This window comes from Macrotis lagotis, chromosome X, assembly GCF_037893015.1.
Source record: "Macrotis lagotis isolate mMagLag1 chromosome X, bilby.v1.9.chrom.fasta, whole genome shotgun sequence".
Lineage (NCBI taxonomy): Eukaryota > Metazoa > Chordata > Mammalia > Peramelemorphia > Peramelidae > Macrotis > Macrotis lagotis.
In genome coordinates, this window is record NC_133666.1 from 101204548 (window position 1) to 101215567 (window position 11020).

The 11020-nt window shown below is 32.5% G+C and overlaps 1 pseudogene; it reads right to left on the minus strand.

The window, feature by feature from the left end:
• Positions 1-5021: 5021 nt before the first annotated feature.
• On the minus strand, positions 5022-9981 carry LOC141498785 (homeobox protein NANOG-like; annotated as a pseudogene).
• Between the last annotated feature and the right edge of the window lie 1039 nt (positions 9982-11020).

An 11020-nucleotide genomic window follows, 5' to 3' on the forward strand; every position in this document is an offset into this window, starting at 1 on the left:
TCCAGGTTTTTCTGACATATGCCTGCTCAACATTTCCTGGAGAACAAGTTTTCCAATATTAAACATAATCAATATTTTTGGTAATTCCTTAATTTTTTGTTTATATTTTTAAATTTTTCTTTCATTTACCCATTACTAAAATATTCTTGTAAATATAATACACCCTCCCCCGAAAAAATATAAAATCTCATAAGAAATAAAGTAAAAGAAAGAGAAAAGAATGTGTTTCAGTCTGTTCTGATATCATTGGCTCTGTCTCAGATGGATCACATTCTTATCATAAGTCCATCACAGAAGTTACTTCCATATTTTTCCATAGTTGCTCTTGCTGATTGCAATTCCATCCATCCTTTCCTCCCTACTACCATCTGTTAAATTTTCTCTCTCCTTTCACTCTGTCACTCTTCAAAAATGTGCTGTGGAGCAGTTGAACAGCACAGCAAACATAACAATGGCCCTGGGACCAAGAGGCCCCAAGTCTACACCCCACGCCAGAGACCCAGCAAACACCCAGCACCATGGTCCCAGACAGGCCATCCAATCCCATCGCCTTGCAAAAAAGTAAAAAAGTAAATGTGTTATAACTGACTAACTTCTCCTATGATCTACCCTCTCCTCTATAAGTCACATCCCCACTCCCCTCCCCATCCCCCTTCTCTCCCTTTTCTTCTAGATCTCTATATTCTATTGAGTGTATATGTTGTTTCTGCTCTGAGCCATTTCCAATGAAAATGAAGGCTCCCTCATTCCCCCTCACCTTTCCCCCTTCCATATCATTGCAAAACCTACATGAAATATCTCTATATAATAAATATAAAATATATTTATTTGAAAATATATTTATATGAAATACCTTTATATGAAATATGAAATATCTTACCCTATTCTACCTCTCCTTTCTCTTTCTCCCAGGCCATTTCCCTTTCACCCATTGACTTCATTTGTATCATATATTATATCTTCAAATTCAGCTCTCTCCTGTTCTTCATCTATAAAGGCTCCTTCTACCTGCTCTATTAAATGAAAAGGTTCATATGAGTGTTATCAGTATCATCTTCCCATGCAGGAATACACACAGTTCATCATTAAGTCCCTCTTAATTTACCTTTCTTGTCTACCCTCTCTATGTTTCACCTGAATGCTGTACTTGAAGATCAAACTTTCTGTTCAACTCTGGTCATTTCAACAGGAACATTTGGAATTCTCCTATTTCATTGAAAGTTCATCTTTTCCCCCTGGAAGAGGATGTTCAATTTTGTTTGCTAGTTGACTCTTGGTTGCATTCCAAGCTCTTTTGCCTTCGAGAATATTATATTCCAAGCCCTGTAAGCCCTTAATGTAGATGCTGCTAAGTCCTGTGTGATCCTGACTGTGTCTTTCTGGCTACTTCAAATATTTTCTCCTTGACTTGGGAGTTCTGAAATTTGACTATAATATTCCTGGTAGTTTTCTTTTTGTGTTCTTTTTCAGGAAGTGATCAGGGGATTCATTCAATATCTATTTTGCAGTTTTCCCAAATAATTTCTTGAAAAAAATGTTATTTAGGCCCCTTTTGGGCATTTTGGTCTTCTTGTAGGTCAATAATTTTTAGATTCTCTCTCTTGTATCTGTTTTTACAATGAGATATTTTAAATTTATTCTAATGTCTCATTTTAAAATTTTGTTTTATAATTTCTTGATTTTTCACAAAGTCATCAGCTTTCTAGTTACAGTCTTTAAGTATTTTCTTCACAGCACTTTTGCATCGCCTTTTGATTTGACCAATTCTGCTTCTTAAGTCATTCTCCTCATTGACCTTGGTGGGTACTTTTTTCCATTTGGACCAAAGAAGATGCTATCTCTTCAGGATTTTTTATATTCCCGTCATCAAGCGTGGTTTTCGTGATTTTCTTGCATTAATTGCATTTCTCTTACCAAATTTTACTCTACTTCACCATCCTTGACTTTCAAAATCTGTTTTTTAAATTCTTCCTGAAAACTGAGATCTGAGACCACTTTGTATTTTACCAATAGGCTTTGGCTCTATAAGCTTTAACTTTGTCACTTTCTGAGTCTATATTTTTGACCAAAGTAATTGTCTGTGTTCAGATTTATTTCTTCTGTTCTTTGCTTGTTTCCTAGCCTTGAGTAACCTTTGCTAACGTGGGATTCTTTGTTCTTTTTCCCATCCCATGACTTGATTTTAACCCCTTCTAACCCTGGTGTAAAAGACCCTTGCCTCAGATATTCCAATCTGTCTTGCACTGGAAAATTGTTTCACCCAGTCTTTTTGTGGGTTCTGCAACTCTATAATTTAGAGTTAGAGTCATTATTTTAAAGATATTTGGAGTGATCTAGGGGAGAGCTTGTGAGAATTCCTGCCCTTACTCTACCATAGTGATTCTGCATCTTGATTTTTTTAAGTCGCAAGAAGTCATTTTTTTTGGTTTCACTTCTTTCTTATCTGCCATAATCACCTAAGTCAAACTGAGTCTTTCTAAAGACCATAGATAAAAAGTCAAAGTCTCTCATTGCATTCAGGGTCAATTGCTGTTATACTGATCCCCAATCAACATTTGTCTTTTGGAACCATATGCCTCTTGATGAGAAAGTGAGACTGGACAGCCCTCCATTTAAATTCAATTTGCTTGCTTGCCAGGGCACCTTTTTGATATCATGATCTACTTCATGAAGAAAGAATTAAGGCAGCTAGGTGGTGCAGTGGCTAGATCACCAACCCTGGAATCAGGTGGCCTCAGACTATGTGATGTTGGACAAGGCATTTAACTCCATTGCTTTGCAAAAAATTAAATTAATAAAAGAGGAAGAATGGCCACAAGGACAAAAATGTTGGGAGAAAGTGACAAATTTTGGGATATTAATTCATTGTTGATTGAATTGTGAATTGATACATTTTATAGAGCAATCTTAATTATGCCCAAAGAGTTACTAAACAATCTATAATAATTGATCCAGAAGTAACTTTAATTGTTCTAGATCCACAAATAATTAGGGGAAAATGGAAAGTAATATGTTCTAAAATGTTTATAACAGCTTTATTTTTGACAATAAAGAAAAATAAACATAGAAATTGCAGGGTTGCTCATCATTTGCAGGGATATAATTGAGACATGATAATATAAAAATTGAGGAACTCGATGAATTTAGAAAAACATGAAAAGTCTAGGACCAAATAATGAAGAATAAACTGAGCAGAATCAAAAGACCATTATATACAATAACAGTAATATTCATAAATATCTTTGAGTAAATAAATTTTTTCCATGACAACTACCCAAATAAACTATAAAGGACACATGAAGAATGACACTATCTGTAATTTGCAATTAATAAATTTTCTTTCTATATCGGCAAATAATAATTTTAATAGATTCATTTTTATAATGTATTTCAAAGTATCTAGAAACATCACTTCATAGAATATTTAGTACCAAATATGTCCATGAAAATAATTGCCTTTTTGCTGCCTGCCTTATCCATTTTTAACTATCAGTCTAGCAATTGTTTACTTTTTGTTGTATGTATTCAGTGATTTATTCACTTGCATGTTTATAAATTTCATAAATCAATTATTTTATTATACTTAATTCCTTTATTTTCACTTATCCATTGCCTTACTTGCTTTTTAATTAATTCATTTATTTAAATGTTTGGTGATGATTACTGTAATTACTCTTATTTTGAGACTGTCTTCCTATTTTGCCCAAGATGAAAGTTCAGTAACCACTCAACCCCCATATCACTACTGATATGCCCATATCACAACCTATGAAGATTGACATAGAATTAGTGATTGGATGGTGTGTGGTTTTCAATTCAAATATAAATAGTGCCACTCACTGAAGACTGCATGAAGATTTTTGAAGGATGCATAATGACTTAAATAGATATTGACATCAGTAATATATTCAATAAGAATTTTCATTTATTTTTCTAAATATTTTCCCATTACATTTTAAGCTGGTTCAGGAAAACTCTAGAAGGTTAGTTAATTGGTTGCTTAATTGAGACTGCTGCTTTTCTTTACCACAACATTTAAAAGCAATATACTTTCTATTTGAGTATCGTGAGTTTAGTGAAACCGGAAAAACAAAAAACTTCACATACAAAACTCAAGAGATACATAAAAAGACAAAAGGAATGAGGGAAAATGATACTCATAATAATAAACTGTCTACATCCTTTTATAGAAACCCTTGATAATTTTATTCCTCTTCAGATAGTTTAAAGAAATATACTAAGAGTGAGGATAAGAGAATAGATAGACCATGAAAGTGATGCTGCTTTAGCTGATACTTTACCTCATAAAGAGTGAATATAGACATAAAGAACGTACTTAGAAGGTATATAAATAAATCAGGAAGATAGTTTGGATTACTTGACATTAACAAGGGTTGTGGTGATAAAAGAAAGGTCTTATAAATAGACCATGAAGTGATTTTGATTTACTTGATACTTTAGTTACAATTAGAGGGAGTCTACTTAGAGAAGCAGGCTATAAATTGTTCATAAAAGTAATTTTGATTTTCATGATACTGTAGCTCAAAAATATTGGATTTCTATAGCGAGAAGGGAAAGAGAGTGTGATATATAAATTAATCATAATTTATGTTTATAATCTTAGGCACTATACCTTTTTTCAAATGAACAAGTATTTATTAGGAAGCCTCGTATGTTTCAAGGCACTGTGCTAAGCATAGCAAATACAAAGAAGGGTAAAAGATGGTTTCTGCCCTCACATGAGCTCACAATCTAATAGGAGCAAGAACAAGCAACAAGACATATTTACAGAGATAAATTGGGGAATATTAAAAGTGATGGCAGAAGCATGAGCTTTTATCTATGTTTATTAAAAGAATATATTAAATATGAAAGTCGAGAAGACAATAAACTTTAATCATAATTTTATCAAGCCCTAAAATAAAAAATCACAGAGGGATCAACAAATCCCACCACCTTTGTCTTTTCCCAATATATAATTTTTCAAAACTTTTTCATCAAATTGTAATGAGTTTCCTCCTGCGAAGCTTATGGAGATATACATACACACACACACACACACACACACACACACACACACACACACATATATAGTCCAAAAATGCTTAAATCTGGAGTCAGTGAGTAAAATCTAAAGAGGGTAGTGGCCTTTACTCATATAAATCAACCCACCCTAACAGTCACATAACAGATATTAAAAAGGTATGAAAAGAAATCAGTGGTGAAGAAAAAAAAATTAACTACTGAGATTATGACTGGAATATAGGTAACCCACTGGGATCTAAGAGCTATCTTTGGCTTTGTTAGTAGTCATAATTCTCTTCTGACTTCCTGTGGTTCAGCTACATGTTCATGGAGTAGCTTGGGAGATATTTCATGGTGTGTGTGGGGGAAGAGGTGTATTAAAACTCAATAGTAGTCTGTGGTTTCTCAGGGTAGACCTCACTGGTATTATATCCAGAGATATGCTCCAAGTCATTGAAAAGGTAGGGTGATGAAAAACTTGTGCTGGTAGGAGTCCTCTCCACTGTTCTAGAACTGGTTATTCCAAGTCTTGAAATGGAGAGTAGAAGCTTATGTACTCCCCACAGTGGTTGATCCATTCTGAACCATACTGTTGCCATTCTTTCACTCCATGTTGTCTTTCAGTCACCTCTTTGACTTCATTCTCTGGTTCTGAAACCAGGTCTTGATTGTGAATAAGTAAGGTTCAAATTTTCAGCCACATTTTGGATCTGCTGTGGGCTGATGTATTTTTGATCCACATAACTACTGTTGAGTACATCCAGTTGAGCCTGAGAGAACACCATCCTCATCTTGTATTTTCTGACAAGGTTCTGATCTTCTTTTCCCTGATGAATCTTGGCCTTTTCTGGGAGAAAAGGTTATTTGAAGTCAGTCTAATAGCCGAGTCAGGTGTATCATGAGTTTAGTGAAAGTAGAATGAAGAAACGAATGAAGGAAGAACAGGAGAAATTGCTTTATTGGCTGGAGCTTTATCCAGACTTTGTATTTGGAAATTACAGTAATGGCTTGGAGAGGTAAATTGCTCTGTCTGGGATATGAAGATCCAGGTGTTTTAAGGGCAACTGGTATTGTCTTCTGGCCAACAGAACTGGCATTGCTGCAATTAGGGAAGCTGCTCAGAGAAAGGGATCCAACCTGAGCCATCACAATAAATCCAGGAGAAAAAAGTCTTTAGTCAGCTCTATACTTCGAATGGGAACAGATGAGGGGAATTGGTCAGAGACTACAGTAAGAAGTGATTATGAGATAATGTTCTTTCTAAAGCAATCAATCAATCAGTCCTTGAGAAGAATACTTCTATTAGTTCAGATAAAAGAAGCATATTTTGACAAAGGGGTTCTTGGCTCAAAACTGGATTAAAACAATCAAGGAATAAAAAGAAGAGTTTTACTAGGGGAAGGTTATGCATTAGAGGATAAATAACATTGCAAAAAGAAGTACAAAAACCTATTATATTAGGGGGAAAGAAAATAGTGGGTGAACATTGAGTAAATCTGACTCTCAGCAGATTTGACCCAAAACTGGACTAACATATGTTACCAATTTGTTTAAAAATTTACCCTGCTCTACAGAGAAGTGTGTGTGGGGGTACAAATGTATAGGGAAGAAAGGACTGATAAAATGAAGGGTGAAAGAAAAGGAAAACTAGAATTAATGTTTTAAAAAAGTTCAAGAGAAAGGAGAGGTAGAAAGGGCAAGGACTAAAGGACTGACAGAAAAAAAATGGGTGATTGAGATGCAACAGTCAGCAGCAAGGTTAGAATGTCTAAGGGGCAGGGAAAGAGAGTAGTATAAATAAGGGAAGATAATATGGAGTGAAATACAAAAATAGTATAATCTTAACTCTAAATGTGAATGGAATGAGCTGTCCCATAAAAAAGAAGCAGAAGGGGGTGGCTAGATGACACAGTGGATAGGTCATTGTAGTCAGGAGTACCTGAGTTCAAATCCAGCCTCAGGCACTTAATAATTACCTAGCTGTTTGGTCTTAGGCAAGCCACTTAACCCTACTGCCTTGCAAAAATAAAGGAAGCAGAAATCAGAATGGATTAAAAATTAGGATCCTATAATATGTTGTTTCTAATAAACACATTTGAAGCAGAAAAATATGCACAAGGTAAAGGTAAAAGACTGGTGCATGTATATTGTTCTGCAGCTAAATCTAAAAAGTCAGAGATAGAAAAAATGATCCCACACAAAACAAAGGTAATAATAGTTCTCATTAAAAGGTATAAGGAAGAAAATCTCATCTTCCTAAAAGGCACCATAGCCAATTAAATAACATCTTTATTAAACCTATATGCACCAAGTGGTATGATATATAAATTCTTAGAGGAGAAACTAAATGAATTACAGGGAGATATAGATAGCAAAACTAAAATAGTGAGGGACTTCAAATTCTGTCTCTCAGAATTAGATAAATCTAACTACAAAATAAATAAGACAAACATTAAAAAGGTGAAAAGAATTTTTAAAAACAGATATGATAGACCTCTGGAAAAAACTTAATTGGAATAGAAAAGAATATATCATTTTTGTTTCCAGTACATAGCACCCACACAGAAATTAACCACATGCCAAGGCATAAAAACCTTGAAAGTAAATGCCAAAAGGCAGAAATATTAAATGCATCCTTTTCAGAGCATGAAATAATAAAAATTACATGGAATAAAGGGTCATAGAAAAAATCAACTAAAAATTAATTGGAAGCTAAATAATTTTAATATTTTTAAATAATTTAAAATATTTTAATAATTTTAAATAATTTTAAAGAATGAGTAGATCAAAAAGCAAATAATAGAAATAATGAGCAATTTCATGCAAGAAAATCACAAGAAAACATCAAAATTTATGTGATATAACCAAAGTCTTTTTAAGGAAAATGAATAAAACATAGTAGAGGAATGAAATAGGCATGCAGCTTAAAAAGTGAATAAAAGAGCAAATTTAAAATTCCCTATTAAATGGTAAATTAGAAATTCTGAAAATAAAAGAATAAATTAATAAAAGTGAGTATAAAAAACCATTGAAATAATAAATAAAACAAAGAGTAGTAGTGAGATCATGATAAAAGATCTTCCTGGGATAGAATACTTCTTCATTTTTCAGTTGTATATTTTGTTTCTGAACCAATTAAATAGCAATTAGTTCCTTCATTTCTATTGTTTCATGACAAATAAAGAGAAATTGAAATACTCTTGGAAAGTAGGATAATGTCTTATATGTTGTTCAGTCATTTCAGTCTTGTCTGACTCTGGTCTCTCCCTTGGGGTTTTCTTTGAAAATATAATGGTTTCCAATTTCTTTCCCCAGTTTAATTTGGCAAAGGAGCAAATTGAGGCAAACTAGGTTAGGTGATCTGCCCAGGGTGACATAGTTAGAAAATGTCTATGCAATTAAGTATGAATGGTAATCTTATAGGTGACTATTTCATAAAAATTCTTGGTGGGAGAGAAAGACCTAGCATTTTGAAAAGAAAAGAATATAATTTATCCTGGAACTGATATATAAAGGGACTCTTCAGAGTGAATGACCATACATTTTTGTGGATTTCCTGATCGAAAATAGAAGGTTAACAGTAAACCTCTGAGAAAAGTTATTCTCAAGTAATTTATGGCTAGTTTACAGAGGCATTAAGGGAGAAGATGGTACACTTGCAGAATAAATAAACCAAAGGTATGTCATAACAAAGAGAAAGGAAAAAAATTCACTTCAATGATTAAGTGAGGAAAACGAAAGGAAAATGATGGGATGTAAAATTAATTTTAAAGGGAAATGGAAAGTTCATAACAGAGATTAGGATACCCCAGATTAGAAAAAGAAGAAAGAAAAGAAGGAAAGAAAGGAAGGAAGGAAGGAAGGAAGGAAGGAAGGAAGGAAGGAAGGAAGGAAGGAAGAAAGAAAGAAAGAAAGAAAGAAAGAAAGAAAGAAAGAAAGAAAGAAAGAAAGAAAAGAAAAGAAAAGAAAAGAAAAGAAAAGAAAAGAAAATGTAGACCAATGACTTGAGAATTTCTTCACTGTTTTATTTCATGGGGTTTTAGAAGAAGAAATGAAATGAAGGAGGGAATTAAAGGGTTTAGAATTGTCTAAAAATTTGGAATTAGTTTAGGATAATAACTTTTCTGGCATATTTCAGATAGTTAAAAGAAAGCATTATTACAAATATATTTTAAGTTAAAATATGAAAAAATGTAAGACCAGCTCAAAATAAGCAAATGCTGAACATGCTTTTACAGGAATTAAAATGTAAAAAAAATTCAGGAAAGTTGGGATTTAGAGAGAAAACATTAATGAAATAATTAATAAAGCTCTCCTGTTGTAAATGCTTCTTAAAGATTGACTTTGTAGGCAGCTAGTTGGTGCAGTGAATAGAGTACCAGCCTTTCAAATCCAGCCTCAGACACTTAATAATTGCCTAGCTATGAGATGTTGGACAAATCACTCAACCCAATAAAAATTTTTTTTAAAAAATTGCATGTGCTTAATTAGTAAATAAGTACAATTAAAAAATTAGGAATCTAATTGCTTAGTTGTGGCTACCAGTACATAATAAAGTCAAAGGAAGAAAATCATGGTAAATATTGTTAATATTTGAACAAGTAGGTTGTTAGGAAAATAACATGGGAGAGAAATAAACTTTTAATCTATCTTTAATTAAGACATTTCATTCTCTCCTCTCTCCCTTTCTGTCTCTCTTCCTCCCCTCTTTCTAACCTCAATATGTATGAATTCATTTTATATAGATATCTACATACATATGTACACACGTGTGTATGTATGTTTATGTATAAACAACATAAATTTCATGTTTGTATGAGAGAGTGTGTGAGAGAGAGAGAGACAGAGACAGAAACTATGTGTTCTTACTTAGGGATCACTTGAAGAACAGAAAGAATCATATCAAATGAGAAAATTTGTGATATCTAATTTAAGACTAAGGAAATTTACTTTCATCTTACCTTCTAGGAAACAAATAGAACTCATTCTCATATGATAAAATCTTATTTTATGATTTCATAAATTTTATATCCACATCATTATCACATGATGACAATGAAATGTTGATCTTATAAGGGATAATAGGAATATATGTAAGTCTCTAAACAACCTCAGTGAAAAGTTTTTCACAGATAAATCTGTCATTTTAAAAAAATATTGATTAGAAAAAGGCTTAGTACATGTGAGTTTGAAGATGCTTTAGGCATTCCTTTGTGGATATCTCAGGGAAGGGATGAGATTTATTATAATATTTGTTATCATTGGCCTTATCAGGATTATTCATTTTGCATTTAATAATGCAAAACTCTCTTGTCTATAGTCATAATTCCATATGTTATGACAGGTAAACTATTACTTCTCTTATTTGGCTTATGATATCATCATTTTTATCTCCACCATGTACCTATTTTGATCTTATCTTGTTATGAGATATAAGAAACTGGTCTATGCCTAGTTTCTGCCATACTCTTTTTTAGTTTTCCCAACAATTTTATATCAAATAATGTTATCCCAGAAATTAGAGAGTTTAAGTTTATCAAAAAGATCAGTTATTTGATAATGATTCTTGGGAAAACAACATATTCCATTGAACCATCCCTCTATTTCTAGGCCAATATCAAATTTATTTTTAGCTCTGTAAAATATATTTTGTTAATTTAATTGATATGGTACTAGACAACTAGATTAATTTAGATAGAATTGTAAATTTTATTATGATAACCTACCCTTGAGGAAATCATATTTTTGTAGTGGCTAAGATCTTACTTTTTTGTATGAAAAAAAAATTTTAATTGTAGTCATATAGCTTCTGGGTTTTCCTGGAAAGTAGATCCCAAATATTTCATGCAGTTTATAGTTGTTTTGAATTTAATTTCTTTTTATTGTTAATGGATAGAAACAGTGATTATTTATGTGGGTTTATTTTATATCCTACAACTTTGTTGTAGTTATTAATAGTTTCAAGTAATTTTTTTAGTTGATTGTCTAGTTTCTG